Source organism: Dermacentor variabilis, chromosome 6 (genome assembly GCF_050947875.1).
Source record: "Dermacentor variabilis isolate Ectoservices chromosome 6, ASM5094787v1, whole genome shotgun sequence".
Lineage (NCBI taxonomy): Eukaryota > Metazoa > Arthropoda > Arachnida > Ixodida > Ixodidae > Dermacentor > Dermacentor variabilis.
The window spans coordinates 183,856,839-183,872,233 of record NC_134573.1 but is presented as its reverse complement, the minus strand read 5'-3'; the positions used below and the strand labels follow the sequence as shown (position 1 = coordinate 183,872,233).

General features: G+C 51.0%; 1 protein-coding gene across 1 annotated transcript in view; it reads left to right on the top strand.

Moving 5' to 3' along the window:
- LOC142584461 (MFS-type transporter SLC18B1-like) overlaps positions 1-15,395 on the top strand; it is a 137,046-nt gene that overhangs the window by 60,373 nt on the left and 61,278 nt on the right. The gene's annotated exons all lie outside the window — the stretch shown is intronic.

Here is a 15,395-nt window from a genome sequence, read left to right as displayed (position 1 = left end):
GTTAGTAATTTCATGTAGCATTGGTTTCAGCACGGTGGTTTGGAAGTCTACAAAGGCGGCTCGGATCATTTCCTTAACCTCCGTGAGAATTCTTTCTCGCATCTCTTGTATAGCTTGGTGCAATTCTCGTCGAAGCTCTTGCTGGAGGTCGCGGCACAATGCAGTTGTAGACTGGGGAGGGATCTTCGCGCAAGGCGCCTGGGATTGGGATTGGGTTTGTGGTAGGGACTGAGGTTCGGATGAGTGTAAGGGAGATTTGCGCAGTGAAGGTGGCGGGCCCTCCGCCCAACTTACCCCTTTAGGTCCGGCTGGCCCTTCGGGCGCTGCTAATGGTAGCTGTTGCGGTAGTGGTGGCGGCTTCTTCTTGGCCGGTGGTGGTGCCACTGGTGGTGGTGACGACGGTGGTGATGAGCATGATGATGAAGATGATGGCGGTACCCGCTCGCGGTTCTTAGAACACTCGCAGGGGCCTCGGCTCCGAGATCGTGACCGGGATCGGGACCGAGATCGGGAACGGGACCGCGATCGACTTCGTCGCTCTCTAGATTGGGCCAGAGGACGATGCTGTTGCCGTTTTTGTTTCTCGAGTTCCTGGCGCACTCGTTGCTTGTTGGGTGGCTTTCGTGCCCGGCCCGGACAGCTGGGATCGGTTGTCGGATGATCCCCTTTGCACGTCAGGCACCGGGGCTGGCACTGGTGAGGTTCGGTGGTGGATGGGTTTTCAGTCCCACATGTGATGCAGCGCTTGATGCTTGGCGTGGGGCAGACGTCCGCACGGTGGCCCACTGTGAGGCATACGCTGCACACCTGGGCCCTCGGGGTGTGTATGTAGCATCGGTACTCGGCCCCATAATGCCTAACGTAGCGCGGTACCTTGAGGCCAGCAAATGTTATGATGGCCGTGGTTGTTCGCCCCATCATGCGAGCATGGAGGATTTCCGCCCCAGGTGCCAACAGGTGGTCTAAAAGTTCGGTTGATGTAGTCCCTGTGTCGGGACCCGTGATGACTCCTTCGCAGGAATTATCGGGGGAGACGATGTATGTCGAGATGGGGTAGCGATGCGGGCCAAGTGCAAGCGATGTCATCTTGTTAAGGCTGGTCGCTAGTCTTTCACTTGGCGTGCTGATGAGGGCGATGTTTTGGGCACGTTGAACACGTAGATGAAGTTCGTCGACCTCTTGTTCCTTGAGGCGCGCCTCGATGCCGACGGCGCGAGTCAGAGTGTGGCGAGGCCACTCACCGAATGTGAGACCGTTTCTCGGGCGCAGGATGACTTTAAAATCGTCAATGGGCAGAGGTGGGGGCCTCTGGGGTCGTCGTGGTACAGTTTGATTCGAATGCAGCGTCTCTTGACGGCGGGCTGCTGGGTCAGACTTAGCGTCGGCGCGGCGTCTCCGCCGGCCGCGAGCAGTGAGCCATGATCCATCCGCCGGGTCTTCTGGATATCCTTCTGTTGCTGGATCGTCGCTGTTGGTAGCTTCCACATCCATGATCGTGGTCAACGGGTTTTCGCGGTGTTGGACAAGGTCGGCTGTCCCTGGACGCCGATCCAGACCACGCTGAGGCTTAGCTCGAGCACTACGGCTCAGAGACGCCGCGAGCGTCCCTGCTGCATCGGTGGTGATCTTGACGTCGCCGTGGAAGGTCGCAGGAAGCGTCCGTTGTCGTGCTCGGAATAGGGCGAGGAAGAGCGCGTGAGACGCTGTAGCGTCTGCTGCTGACGCAGGAGCTTCAAACCTCACGTCCTCACACGATGGTAGCTCCGAGTGGACTCCGTTCGGCGCGACAACGAAGTGTGCGCCTGAGCAAGCGACGGACGCCTGAGCCTTAGAAACAGCTCGTTTCTAAGGCAACACCGCGTTCACTAGAGGCGCTTTTGTACCGCTTTGAAGCATCGAACTCGTGGTTCAGTGGTAACGTCTCCGTCTTACACTCCGGAGACCCTGGTTCGATTCCCACCCAGCCCATCTGGGAAGTTGCTTTTTATTTATGAAGTGCCTGCCGTGATTTATCGCTCACGGCCAACGCCGCGGACGCCGACACCGACACCAACACCGACGACACCGGCTTTTCTGCGACACGAGCTCCTTAACGCTGTCGCGTTAAAAATTTATTTCGCGAAATGGTCGCTCATCTACTCGCCTTAGCGGAACGTTTCATGTGGCGTGCGCTCGTACGGTGTGTTGATGCTGGGAGCAGGAGTCGCTAAACATGCAGTGAGGCGTAGTAAGGCATTGAGGCTCTTGAGTCCCTCTTTCCTTCAGAACGCGCAGCGAAGACGAACAAAGACAGCAGAAAGAGGGCGTTCAACCAGCGCACCCGGCGCTCGCGTTTACGGCGAAGCGTTAGTTGAGAGCGACGTTGCATAAGTGCGGCCGTCAAAAGTCGCGAATCGAATTCTCTGGATCGTCTTCAGACTAGGTGCGGCCGAAGAGTTTGGCGGCGTATGACTCGACAGGCTACATATAGTCGCGGGTGTTGCGATGTTCAGCTCGCTTTTACTTCCCCTCTCCCGCTCGCTCCGAGAAGCCGCTGCGAAACATGGCGGTATGTTTCACGCTTTCCTTCCTAACCTCGAAAGTTTCAGAAAACTGTTATTATTGTGTGACTTCATGTCACAAGTACAGTGTCTGTGTCAGCTGCACAGAATTTTACAAAAAAAAACATGAATTTTGTAAGTATACTTCCCGATATTCTATGAAGTTACGTGTCTTTGTGATTGCTAGGAACTCGGTAGCGTGAAAAATATGGCAGATAAGTAATAACCATATTCTTAATAATTCCTTAATTAGTACTTACAGAGGAAGCACTTCAATTCCAAGAATTGAGGACTCAAAGTAATATTATTAACTGAACAAAAACTTCTTAAACAAAATCGTTTTGGGTGCTACAACCTACGGTACTTTGGCACGGCGGGCGGCGCCCAGTATGGCAGTAGCGAAAGAAATATGAAATAGTGGACCAGTGACGTTGATCCCTCAACCCTCTCCATTGCGAGTGCAGACCAACAGGTTTCGCTGGCACGGGCTTCATCGCGGTCTTGTTTTTTTTTTTATGGTGACGCCAAGAATCGACGCGAAGCGTGCTCTATTCTGTTCCCAATCTTTTGGTGGTACCGCAGCTCGAATAATCACGTTTGACCGTATAGCAGCAAATAAAAACAAGGCTTTATTGATTAGAATGAAGAGAACTCGTAATCGTCATAGCATTGGCGCCCGTGCAGCAGGGAGGCAGGTGGCATTTTCCGTTTTTCTAATTTGGTGGGGAGATCAGCGTCACTGAGACACAATTTCATTTTCGTTTAGGGCTGCCCACAACCAAAATACTGCGGGCAGTAGTATCCACGACGATTTTTGTGAAGTTGTTGGGCAAGATATGAATGTCGGCCTTCAATTTTGCAAATGCAATGTTGCCGCTAAAATTGGTAATTAAAACTTTATAAAAAAATTTTTTTTTCACTTGTGAGGTCAGCCGTATTTGCCACGATGCCGCATTTGTATTGGTTGCCAAGCCTTACAGTCTGACAGAAGATGTGCACATGCGCTTATCACAAGTTATCAGTGCAGCACCCTGTGTTATTTGGCGCAGAAAAAACAGCGCGTATTGGCCTCGAGCTCCACCATGGGAAAAGCTGGCGCCACCGTCGGCGTGACGTGCTAGGATGGATCACGTGGACATAGCGGCCGCGTCGGCTGCTTCGGGAGCGCCGAAGCGAGCTGGAGATGAGAGTTCAAGTTCCCTCGTACGCTGCGGTCCTCATTTAGTGGCGAGCTTTTCCCGGTTCGAGTGTCTCCTTTAACACGATTGAAAGCACTACAATACGTAGTGGCTGCCTTTGCAGGCGCGCAACATGGTAGGCTACTGCTCGGTGCCGCAATGCAGGACGTACGCAACGGAGCCCGGTGTCAGCCTTATTCATACGTAGCCGCAGGACAAGAAGCTGCGTGAAGCTTGGCTCGCGAAACATAAAACCGGCAAACAGTCATCGGCTACAACTCGGGTATGCAGCAAGCACAGACGCGAGGAAGATTTCTGCTACAGCGCCGGGTCTGCGATGTTCGAAGAACGCCCACTGAGACTCTCGCCCGAGTCCGCTGCCCGACTAATGTCATGACGGTTTGGTCTATGAACTTGTCGATGCTATAGATACTGGCAAGTTCACTGGAGTGGAAAGGGAGCGGTAAGAAGCACATTAAAAAAAAAGCATGGCATATGGTCATGTTTGTGTTATGAAATAATGCACTGGATTACAAAGAAAGTAGCAGCGGGAAATCGCACGCTGAGAAAACCGATAAACATATAGTGCGACGCAACTCGAGAAATAATATTGAAACGTCCAAGAATTTAGAAGAAAGAAAGATTGAATCGTCGCGTCGGCACTTCACAGTCCCCGTAGGCGTCGAAGTCTCTAAAATGAAATTATTTTTGAACAACTCTGATAGCGCCCACGCAACAATGGTTGCTCGCATACTGTGAAATGCTCATATTCTGCGGCCTAAATCTCATGGCACGGTGCGAAAACGCGCACGCGGCGAAAGCGAAAGAGTGCGCGGACAAGCATGCAGACGCGCAGTCGGTCGCTGCGAAGCTGTGCGATCGCTGCATTGAGGCTTCATTCTGTTATGCCCCATTTGGTTATACAGACAGCCCACTCTAACAACATATTTCACATAGTTTACTCTCAGCGTTTGCCTACCTTTCACGCAAGAAGCCGGTTCGGGAGACTCCAGCGCGGCGACCGCGCACAGTGGCGTTCACTGTACGTATTCGGTAAAGAGATCGCGTCTGTAAACGATTCTGTGCTTTCAGTTTGCCCAAGACTATAATTTAGACAGTAAAAACCTTCTTTAGTTTCGAAAGTACTTACAGAAATGTCCGGGAGAGCTCCCGCGTGGTTTTTTCAGTGAGCGCTGACAGCAAAACCTATGAGGAGCACGCCGCGTGATCCCTCATACTACGCCAGCGAGGCGACAATACCTGCCGCATTGGTGAGCTCTGGGAAAGAAAGCGAAGAATAGGGGGACCCGGGGGACGTGCGCGGTATCCGAGGCGGCTGTACTGGTTGCTGAAACCCGGAAATTGTCGATATCCTCGCCTTCCTCAACTACAGCCGGGGGGGGCGGGGGTAGACAGAAGACCTATGGGCCCCGGGTGCCAGACGACCTAGCTACGCCACTGACTGTGTAGTCTCCTGTACAGCAGTGTTATACGCGAAGGTTACTTAGGATAAAATCTCATCTCACGTCTTGTGCTCTACGTCGATGTACGTGGAGAGCATATCAGCCAGCGTTCTGTTCAGACGTTCAGTTAATCAATTGGTTTGCGGGTGATACGCAGTGCTATATGCAGTCAGACGATTACACTCTTTCGTTTTTATTTCATTGCCTAGAACTATCGTCAATATTCGACCAGTTTCTGTCATTAAACAGTACATAACCGCCAGGGCACCACCAACCACCTGGGTCACAGTGCCCAATTCCAAGCCAAACATAGCAAAGCAAACGCGTTATATTACCTATTTCGTTGCCTTATCTGATCGCTGAGGTTTAAGTTCATTAGTGAGCATAAATTCCCTGATGGTAGAGAGCCAGGAAATTCTGCATCTACTTATGATGAGCAAGACGAGAACAAGGTGACAACGGAAGCCAACGTTTCGCGAAGTGGACTTGTCTTTTCCAAGCATTTTTCAAGCCATGAAAAAGACAAGTTCACTTGCTGAAACGGTGGCTCCCGCTTGCACTGTGTTCTCGTTTTGCTCATCGTATTGAATTTTCATCTCCTGCCTTCCCCCTGTTTTCCCTGCATCTACTTATATCATTTAAGAAATAGCAGGAAAACTACTTTGTAAAGAGCAAACATGAGAAGTACACTGCTAGTTCTGTCTTTTTAAAGTCGATCAACATTTATGCCACTGTCTGGAACCGTACTTCCTTACGACCTGACTGACCATGCTCCATTCTCTTCGAACCTTATTTAGTTGGCTCGGTCGCAACTATGCGAAGATCGGCTAGATGCGAGGCATGATGTTTAAAAAAATGTGATATGACGTTGATCGATACAAAATATGGCCACAAGAATGAAAATGTTGAGGAATAGCCAAAAGACAATAAACTGATTTTACAAGGCTCACGGACCACAAACAGTCCTAATTCGTTAACTTGCGACCACGAGTGCGCACTAAATTTACATCAATGTTTCACACGCCTACGCTTTCGCGTATCCAAAGTAATAGTTGCGAGAAGATATTGACAATCAGTAGAGCTTTCAAGACCGTTTTGCTTCGGCAGCGCAGTTCCGCGACTTTGATTTTAGGAACTAATAGAGAACACTTGAAAGACAAAACAAATCATAGATTCCCACTAAGGGGGGGGGGGGGGGGCTCCGGGGCTTGAGCCCTCTCCGGAGTTTTGCGGGGTGGGGGGGGGGGGGCTGAGTACCATTCACTATGGCGATGACAACGTCGATCCCCTACTCCCACCTAACGTGTCATATGACCAGAGTTTTGTCACCCACATCATTTTAGATTTCTTTTGACTAGCCTCGACCATTTCACTTAAAATTTTATTGTGGCTAATAGCTTACCGAATCATTGCTCGCGCAGACGTGCGTGAATTTTAATTCATACTTCGTTTTATTTCTGCAAATCGTGACAATAGGAGAAGAAGCACATTAGAAGTACCAGTGGCGGCTGCCTCATCCGAATTTTCTCACTTCAACGACGTTTTAACTTTCCACTTTAAACGCCATGCACATACACAATTTATTCAAATATACAAACAAGATAAAGTTTAATATATATTTAATGAGAAGGAGATAGCCAATTAACAATTATTTCTGAAGGTATGGAGGATAGTTTATGCCTAGAGAATGAATATGTCGCTGCATGTTCACCTCGCTTCAGAAAATTTGCGTGTTTTTTTTACCCTGGAAAATACCTGTAGACTTTAGTGACTCCTTCGGCGGAGTCTTTTATCAACGGCGGGTGAAATTCACGCGAATTATATGTGTCTCAGTATCGCTTTCCAGTAAGCAAAGCTAACGACGCATTAAAATAACATTCTGTTAATTTACAGCGCTTATTAGGAATGGAAACATCGCCACTTGCATGCAGAGGTGATAAATATATAATGGGTGTCCCGATTAACGATCATGCACCAAGGTTAAAGAAAATGGGTTACACGAAGAATACCTAGTGCATATTGTTTCTAGTACAGTGGAGTAGCTGTGAGTATTTTTTTCATCATTGTGATTTAATGAGGTAAGTGTAAATAATTATCTAACTCGAGACGTACTATCATAATAATGAAATTGTCAATGAGGCATTTGTAAGCACAGCCAAGGGACATCTAACTGCGGTATTTCAGCGACGTACTAATTTTTCCCGGCTGATACGAGTAAATCAACCCTGCAAAATACGGCGAGTACCACGTGACTGCGCTCGCACCTGCACCATAAAGCAGCGTCCTCAAGCAGGCTCCTTCTGAGTTAGCTAGAACTAAATGAAGGAAGTAAAGAGAAAAAGTACCGCCCAAGCACTCCGTACAGATGGTTAACCAGCGAAGCTGAAACGTGCGGCCCCGGTGTTTATCACTGGATTAATCCCGATGGTTCATTATACGGCGGCTTGGTAGGCTGCCGAATCCTTGGTACGCAGTTGCTCCTTGAGCACGGCTGCACGGGCCTGTTCTAGTGCTCAGGCTGCAGCATCGGGACGACGTAGACGAGCTTGTTCCCGGTTCTCCTCGCGGCGTTGCTGATGAAAAGCTGCCTGCTCTTAAGGAGTACATATGACGCGTGGCCTACCTATTTCGGCGCCGTAGAGAAACTGCTGCGCACCCGTTCAGCTGCGACGGAGAGCAACGACGTCACTGCTGGCGCAGCCAATCAGGCGCCTCTCTTTCGCTTTTTTTTTCGTGCATTCGCATGGGGTTGCGCAGGAGGAGTTCTCGGCGTACAGCCTGACAGACGGATGGACGGACGACTCGGCTAGCTATATACACCTTCGCTGTGAAACATCGCAATTGAGCTAATGCCCTATCTGCTGCGCCTCAGCCGAAGTAACACGCCGTGTTTGCTTTTAGTTGGAAACGGGCTGTGATAGATGTGTGGTACGTACAGCCTGAAGAGGAAGAGGGGACAGGAAAAAACGTGGACAAGCACTTACTTCCAACTGAAAGTTTATTGGTTGATATAAGGTGTTGTATATAATATTGTTACGTAGGAAGACGCAGACAAAAAGCTATATACAAGTATATTTACAAGGGAATGCGCCTCACTTTGCCAAGAGGCAACAGCCCGCGCTAGCCTCTAATCGTCGTCGTCGTCGTCTTCTCACTGCTCGCCTCTTCGTCATTGTAAACACTGTTCCGTAGCACTACCCCCGGCGGCAAAAGCGCCGTCCCGGAGCGACTTAAGGTCGGACTCGGAAGCACTGTAGTAGGCCTTGAGCCTACTGACGTGCACGACATCACTAGAGGCCAGAGTTGAGGACGAGGTTGAGCTCACAGGAGCAATTTCGTACGTCACAGGCGTTATCTGGCGCAGCAGGCGGTAGGGCCCTGTGTATCGCGAAAGGAGCTTTTCTGAAAGTCCGACGTGACGAGGAGGGCGACCACAGCAGCACGAGCGCAGCAGGCGAAAACTGTACGTCATGGTGGCGGGCGTTCTACTGACGCTCCTGAGGGGTTTCCGAGGCCGTCAGTCGAGCACGGGCAAGCTAGCGTGCATGGTCGCTGAGGGCGATGGCGTCGCGCGCATACTCGCTTGTTGAGATCGCAGCAGGAGGAAATGCCGTGTCAAGGAGCAAAGTTGGTTCGCGACAGTGCAGTAGGTAAAATGGAGAAAATCCGGCGGTGTCGTGCCGGGAAGAATTGTACGCAAATGTGACGTAAGGAAGGACCACGTTTCCGAGGACCACCACGACTGGGACAGTCGTGGTGATCTTTGGAAACGTACTTGGAGAGCATATCTGTAAGAGTACGGTTTAACTGCTCTGTCAGGCCATTGGTTTGAGGAGGGTATGAGGCAGTCAGCTTGTGTTGAGTGGAGCAGGAACGCACAATGTCGGCGATAACTTTCGAGAGGAATCAATAGGTGAAGCGCCAACAGTGACGGCACAAAAGAAGAAATAGAGACAGGCCGTCACAATTGGCGCTTCACCTATTGAAAGCTATGCACCACCTAGCCCCACAACGTGTTTGAATTCGAGAGGAGGTTACGAACATGGTCAGTAAGCAGCTGTCGCGGGACGCCATGAAGTAAGATAATGTCACGCAATAGAAAGCCCGCGACGTCAGTGGTGCAACTGGTAGGGCGAGCCCGTGTGATATCATATCGGGTGGCGTAATCAGTTGCGACGGCTACCCATTTGTTCCCAGAGGATGACATGGGAAAGGGACCGAGGAGGTCTAATCCAACACGAAAGAACGGTTCCACAGGGACGGTGATGGGCTGGAGATGACCGGCAGGTAGCGCCTGAGGTGTTTTCCGACGCTAGAAGCAACATAGCGTCGGACGGAGCGAGCGAGACCAGGCCAATAGAAGCGGTGGCGGACGCGGTCGTACGTGCGGGTTACCCCAAGATGTCCTGCAGTGGGTGCGTCATGCATCTCAAAGAGCACAGTCTGTCGTAGATGTTTTGGCACGACAAGAAGTTCAGATCCGTCATGGAGGAAGTTCCTTCGGTACAGAATGCCGCCCTGAAGGACATATCGGCAAACGGATGCGTCGGTAGGTGTAGAGCGCAGACGCTCGATGAGTGCTCGCAGCGATAGGTCTCGGAACTGCTCATCGGCGATGTTAGCGAAGGCAGACACAGAGAAAATGCCGCTGGTGGTACTACTATCGGCGTCGTCAGGCTCGTCTACCGGGTAGCGAGACAGGCAGTCAGCGTCCTTGTGTAGTCGGCCAGATTTGTAGGTGACAGTTCCTGCAGGATCTTTCAGTGTGCATAACCAGCAAAGCGCGTGATGGTCTGTGACAACGAAAAAGGGTCGGCCATATAAGTATGGGCGGAACTTCGCAACCGCCCGAACTAGGGCCAGGCACTCACGCTCAGTGATGGAATAGTTGCGCTCCGAGGGTGAGAGGAGCCTGCTGGCGTAAGCGATAGCATGGTCGTTGCCACGCTGGCGTTGGGCCAGTACTGCGCCACTTCTGTGACCGCTGGCTTGAGTACGGACTTCGGTCGGTGCAGAAGGATCGAAATGGGCCAGAACGGGAGGCGTTGTAAGAAGGTCGATTAGATGCGAGAATGCAGAGGCCTAGTTATCGCCCCACTGGAAAGGGGCGTCTTTTTTCAAAAGCTCGATTAGTGGTCGTGCTATGGCCGCAAAATGTTTCACGAAACGGTGGAAGTACGAAGAAAGGCCGATGAAGCTGCGCACATCCTTGACACACTTCGAAACAGGGAAGTGCCTAACACATGGATCTTGCCTGGGGCCGGTTGCACTCCGTTCGCGTCAACGAGATGCCCAAGGACGGTATAATCTGGCGACGGCCAAATTGGCACTTCGATGCGCTGAGTTGCAGACCGGCTCGACGAAAAACGTCCAGGGCTGCTGAGAGGCGCTCAAGGTGCGTAGCGAACGTTGGAGAGAATACTATAACATCTTCCAAGTAGCACAGGCACGTCGACCATTTGAAACCGTGAAGAAGGGAGTCCATCATGCGTTCAAAAGTGTCAGGAGCGTTACATACACCGAACGGCATCACTTTGAATTGATAAAGAGCGTCTGGTGTTACAAAAGCAGTCTTCTCGGGGTCGAGACCGTCCACGGCAATCTGCCAGTAGCCGGAGCGAAGGTCAATAGAGGAGAAATAGCGAGCACCGTGGAGGCAGTCAAGGGCGTCATCAATCCGAGGGGGGATACACGTCCTTTTTGCTAACCCTGTTAAGGTGCCGATAATCCACGCAAAACCGCTATGAGCCATCCTTCTTTTTTACCAGTACAACAGGTGAGGCCCATGGACTACATGACGGTTCAATAATGTTCCTGGCAAGCATTTTGCGAACTTCTGCGTGAATAACTTGACGCTCAGCCGGTGACACTCGATACGGGCGGCGATGAATAGGAGGGGCATCGCCGGCATTAATGCGATGTTTAACAGCTGTAGTTGGGGCCAAACGACGATCGTTAAAGTAAAAAATATCGTGGTAGGAAAACAGAACGCGGTAGAGCTCACGAGCATGCTCGGACAGCATGTCGGGAGCAATCATTTTCTGTAAGTCGGCGATGGTACAAGTTACCGACTGCAATGGTAGAGGAGGATCAGCTGAATTATCGTCTACTGCAATAGATGTTACTGAGTGATCCTCGAATGAGCAAAGCTGGGCCAGAGACATCCCGCGTGGCAGCACTTGTGTCGTCAAGCCAAAATTGACCACTGGCAGGCAGACGCAATTCGCCGTGATAGATAAAACTGTATGAGGTGTTGTGATCCCGTATGTAAGTAGGACGTCTTGCCTAGGAGCCGCGATGTAGTGACCGTCGGGCACTGGTGGGGATGGCACTAAATCAGCGTAAGTTAGTGCCGAAGGTGGCAAGTGAACGAAGTCGACGGAACTGAGGCGACTAGGGTGTGGTTCAGCGGGATCCAGAACAGGCAGGTCAAGGCGGAAAGTACTGGAGGAACAATCGATGAGAGCAGAATGTGCGGAGAGGAAATCTAAGCCGAGGATGATGTCGTTAGGACAGTGGGCGATGACTGTAAATAGCACAATAGTGGAGCGATCGGCGAAGGAGATGCGGGGGGCACAATACCAATTAAAGGGGCTGTTCCGCCATCGGCGACACGGACAACAGGCGTCGTGGCAGGCGTGATTATTTTCCTCAGCCGGTTGCGAAGGTCAGCGCTCATTACCGACAAATGCGCCCCATTGTCTATAAGAGCAGATACAGAAACACCGTCAACTTGCACGTCAAGAAGGTTCAGATGAGTGGGCAACGTCAGTAGAGGATTTGGGGGCATATGGAGCAATGCAGCGTCACCTCGAGGCGCTGCATCGTCTAGTTTTCGGGCTGGGAGCGGTGTCCGAAGGGAGTCGGCGAAAAAGAGCGACGGAGCTGGGGAGAGCGAAATTGTCGTCGTTGGGGCGAAGGCGAACGAGCATAGGGGCGGTTAGGCACAGGAGAATCAGTGGCGGCATTATCGGAGCGTGCGACATAGGGACGAGAAAGGCCACCTGGTGGGCGAGAGTAGGCAGTATATGTATATAGACTGGTTCAGGGAACTCCAGCGACTGCGACAGTGCCGGGAAATGTGCCCAATTCGATGGCAATGAAAACAAATTGGCTTGTCGTCTGCAGTGCGCCATTCAGAGCGGTTGCGGAAACGTGGTGGGCAAGAAGGTGCGGGACGGGGTGGAATCGAAGAAGCCGGGTGGGTATCAGGGCGATGGGCCGAGCAGATGGTGTGAATACCCACGTTGGCGAACTCCTGGCGGACAACTGCCTGGATCAGGGAAACAATGACTGCAGATGCATTGGAGGGGCTGGAGTCGAACGCAGCCGGATAGGCGGCCTCGACCTCACGCCGGACAATCCTGGTAACATCGCCAGTGTTGTTGGGACGAGGAGCGTCGGCACAGGAAGATGTCGCTGGGGTGTTGGGCAAACGGGCAAACTGTTGGTCGATACGTCGGCTTTTAGCGAGTTCCAGGCGGCGGCACTCTTTTACAATTGCATCCACCGTCGCCACGTTGTTAAAAACGAGCAAGTTGAAGGCGTCATCGGCAATGCCTTTCAGGATGTGGGAGACCTTGTCGGACTCAGTCATGTGTGCGTCAACTTTGCGGCACAGAGCCAAGACGTCCTGAATGTACGTGACGTAGGGCTGCCCGCGGCCGGATAACGCCTTCTGCGCGGCAAGTTGGTGACCGTATGGGTTGCCGAACAAGTCTCGGAGCTTTTGCTTAAGCGAATCCCAACTGGTGAGCTCATCTTCGTGCGTCCGAAACCAAACTCGAGGTGTGCCCCCAAGGTAAAAGACTACGTTGGCGAGCATAATAGTAGGGTCCCACCGGTTATTGCGGCTGACGTGTTCGTACAGGCTGATCCAGTCATCGACGTCTTCCCCATCTTTGTCCGAGAATACGCCAGGATCACGGGGACCGGGGAGAGTGATATATGTCGCCGAACTGGAAGCAGGTGTCGGAGCCGGCGGAGTCGAGTTGTCGTCGGCGGGAGCCATGAAGGAAGGCTCGACGTACCGCCCACTGCGAAGTTCCGTGGCGAGGTACAGGGAACGTCCACCTCCACCAGATATGTTACGTAGGAAGACGCAGACAAAAAGCTATATACAAGTATATTTACAAGGGAATACACCGCACTTGGCTAAGAGGCAACAGCCTGCGCTAGCCTCTAATCGTCGTCGTCGTCTTCTTACTGCTCGCCTCTTCGTCATTGTAAACACTGTTCCGTAGCAATATATATATCACACGTTATATCAGTCAATCACCATCACCCTTCTGCGATAGCTGTTTTCTTAGCGTACATAAAGGGCCCGGATGATTCTGTTCTTTTTTGCGACAAAACCTATCACCACAAAAGCTAATTGACAACGTCAGTGCAAATGTTTAAAGGTGCGTTTTCGTTTGTTCCAGTCGTCATGCTTTTCTCTAGTGAGCAGAAGGTAAAAATGATCCTTGCCTTGGGAGCTGCAAATGACAACAAGAGGAAGGCCCTAAATATATATCAGTCTTGGAAGTGTGGTGGTAGACCAAACGCGTCGACTATCATCGAAATGATGGAAGCCTGAGACAAACCGGCAGCTTCAAGGAACTGCTGCGGAGGCCTCTAATTTCGATTCCTACCCTACGCACCGATGTTCTAGCATTTATGGCCTCAAACCTTCATGCTAGCGTGCGGGGACGTGGCCGCCCAGGTACCAATTTGAAAGTCCTTAGTTTGGAGGTCTCTAAACGACGGCCTTTCACCCGTACCACCTTAACCAGCACCAATGCTTGGAAGCTACGGATCTGTAGAATCGTCTAGATTGATCGATTTGGGTCCTCACAAAAGCTGATGAGTCACCGGGCTTCTTGAGCAACATCATGTCCAAAGATGAAGCCAATATTTACGGAAACGCCCAGGTAAATTTGCATATTGCACACTATCGGAGTGACTACACTGCACATTGGGTAAAGCGCTATTGGCACCAGCACCAGTGGTCGAAAATATGGGGTGCGGAATTCACGCCGCTGCTACAATCAGTCCCAGCGTCTACGACACACTGACTGGACAGTGTTATGTGGACGAAATCCTTGAAGCAGTGGTGGATGAGTTTCTCAACAAAGTCCTGCTGTCACATCGTCCACTTATGTAGTATCAGCAAGATGGAGCACCAGCACACAGCAGCAGTCGAAAACCAAACTGGCTGGATGCGATTTTTCATGCGCAATAGATTGGAAGGCACGGGCGTGGAAGTTGGTCGGCTAGGTAACCTGACCTCTCGCCACTTGATTTCTTTCTTTGGGGTTATGTGAAAGATGGTGGTTACATGATCGAGATGGACGTCAGATTAGCTCAAGACGAGGATAACGGATGTCTGCCGTAGAATTCGAGCATCGGTCATCAAGGAAGCCAGTGAAGATGTGATAAAGCGGATTCAGTACTGCGTAGCTGCAGAAGGAGGCTTATTCGAACACGTCCTATAGGCAGAAGCTGGTGTTCAACGGCGCTTAAGAATTCATAGACAGTAAGGGCACACTGAAATCTGGTGTTTCTTGCTTATTTCTTTTATTTTTGTGAAGGCGTCCCAATTGCCAATTAGCCTCATTTAGAAGTAGCAATTTCCTTTCTCGAACAGATCGGTTTGGCCTTTTCTCAACGCATGGGTCCCTTCCAGATCGGTTTATTTCGCTTTTATTTGATCCCATGAACCTGTTTTTGTAGCCCATATACACTCTCATGAAAAGTAAAACCGTAATTTTAATTTGGCTTTGGTCCTAAGCAAGTTTCTGGCGCGAAGTATAGCTGCGCGCGCACTCTGTCCCCCCGATGCGGTGCGAGCAAAGTCACGATTTTGAAACATGCTGTGCCTCTAACATTGGTTTTCGCATTCGTGCGTGGTCAGAGCGGCGCTTCGGCCGCGTTAACAAGGGACTTTTATTATCAATGTGATTAGTCGGCCTTGAAAGACCTGTCTCTTCGGGTTTACGACAAGCAATGCCGTTGCTTTCAATCTGCTTATTTGGGGGAGCTGCTTTATGTTGCGGGTGAGAGCGCAGTCACATGGTATTTTTGATATTTCATACGGTTTGTTTGGCACCCGGAAAATATTGCACGCAATTCATACGTCGCTGAAAACACAGCAGTTAGATTTCATTTGGGGGTGCCTTAGGTGCCTACAAATGCCTCATTGACACCTTTTTAATTAGGACAGGCCTTCTCGA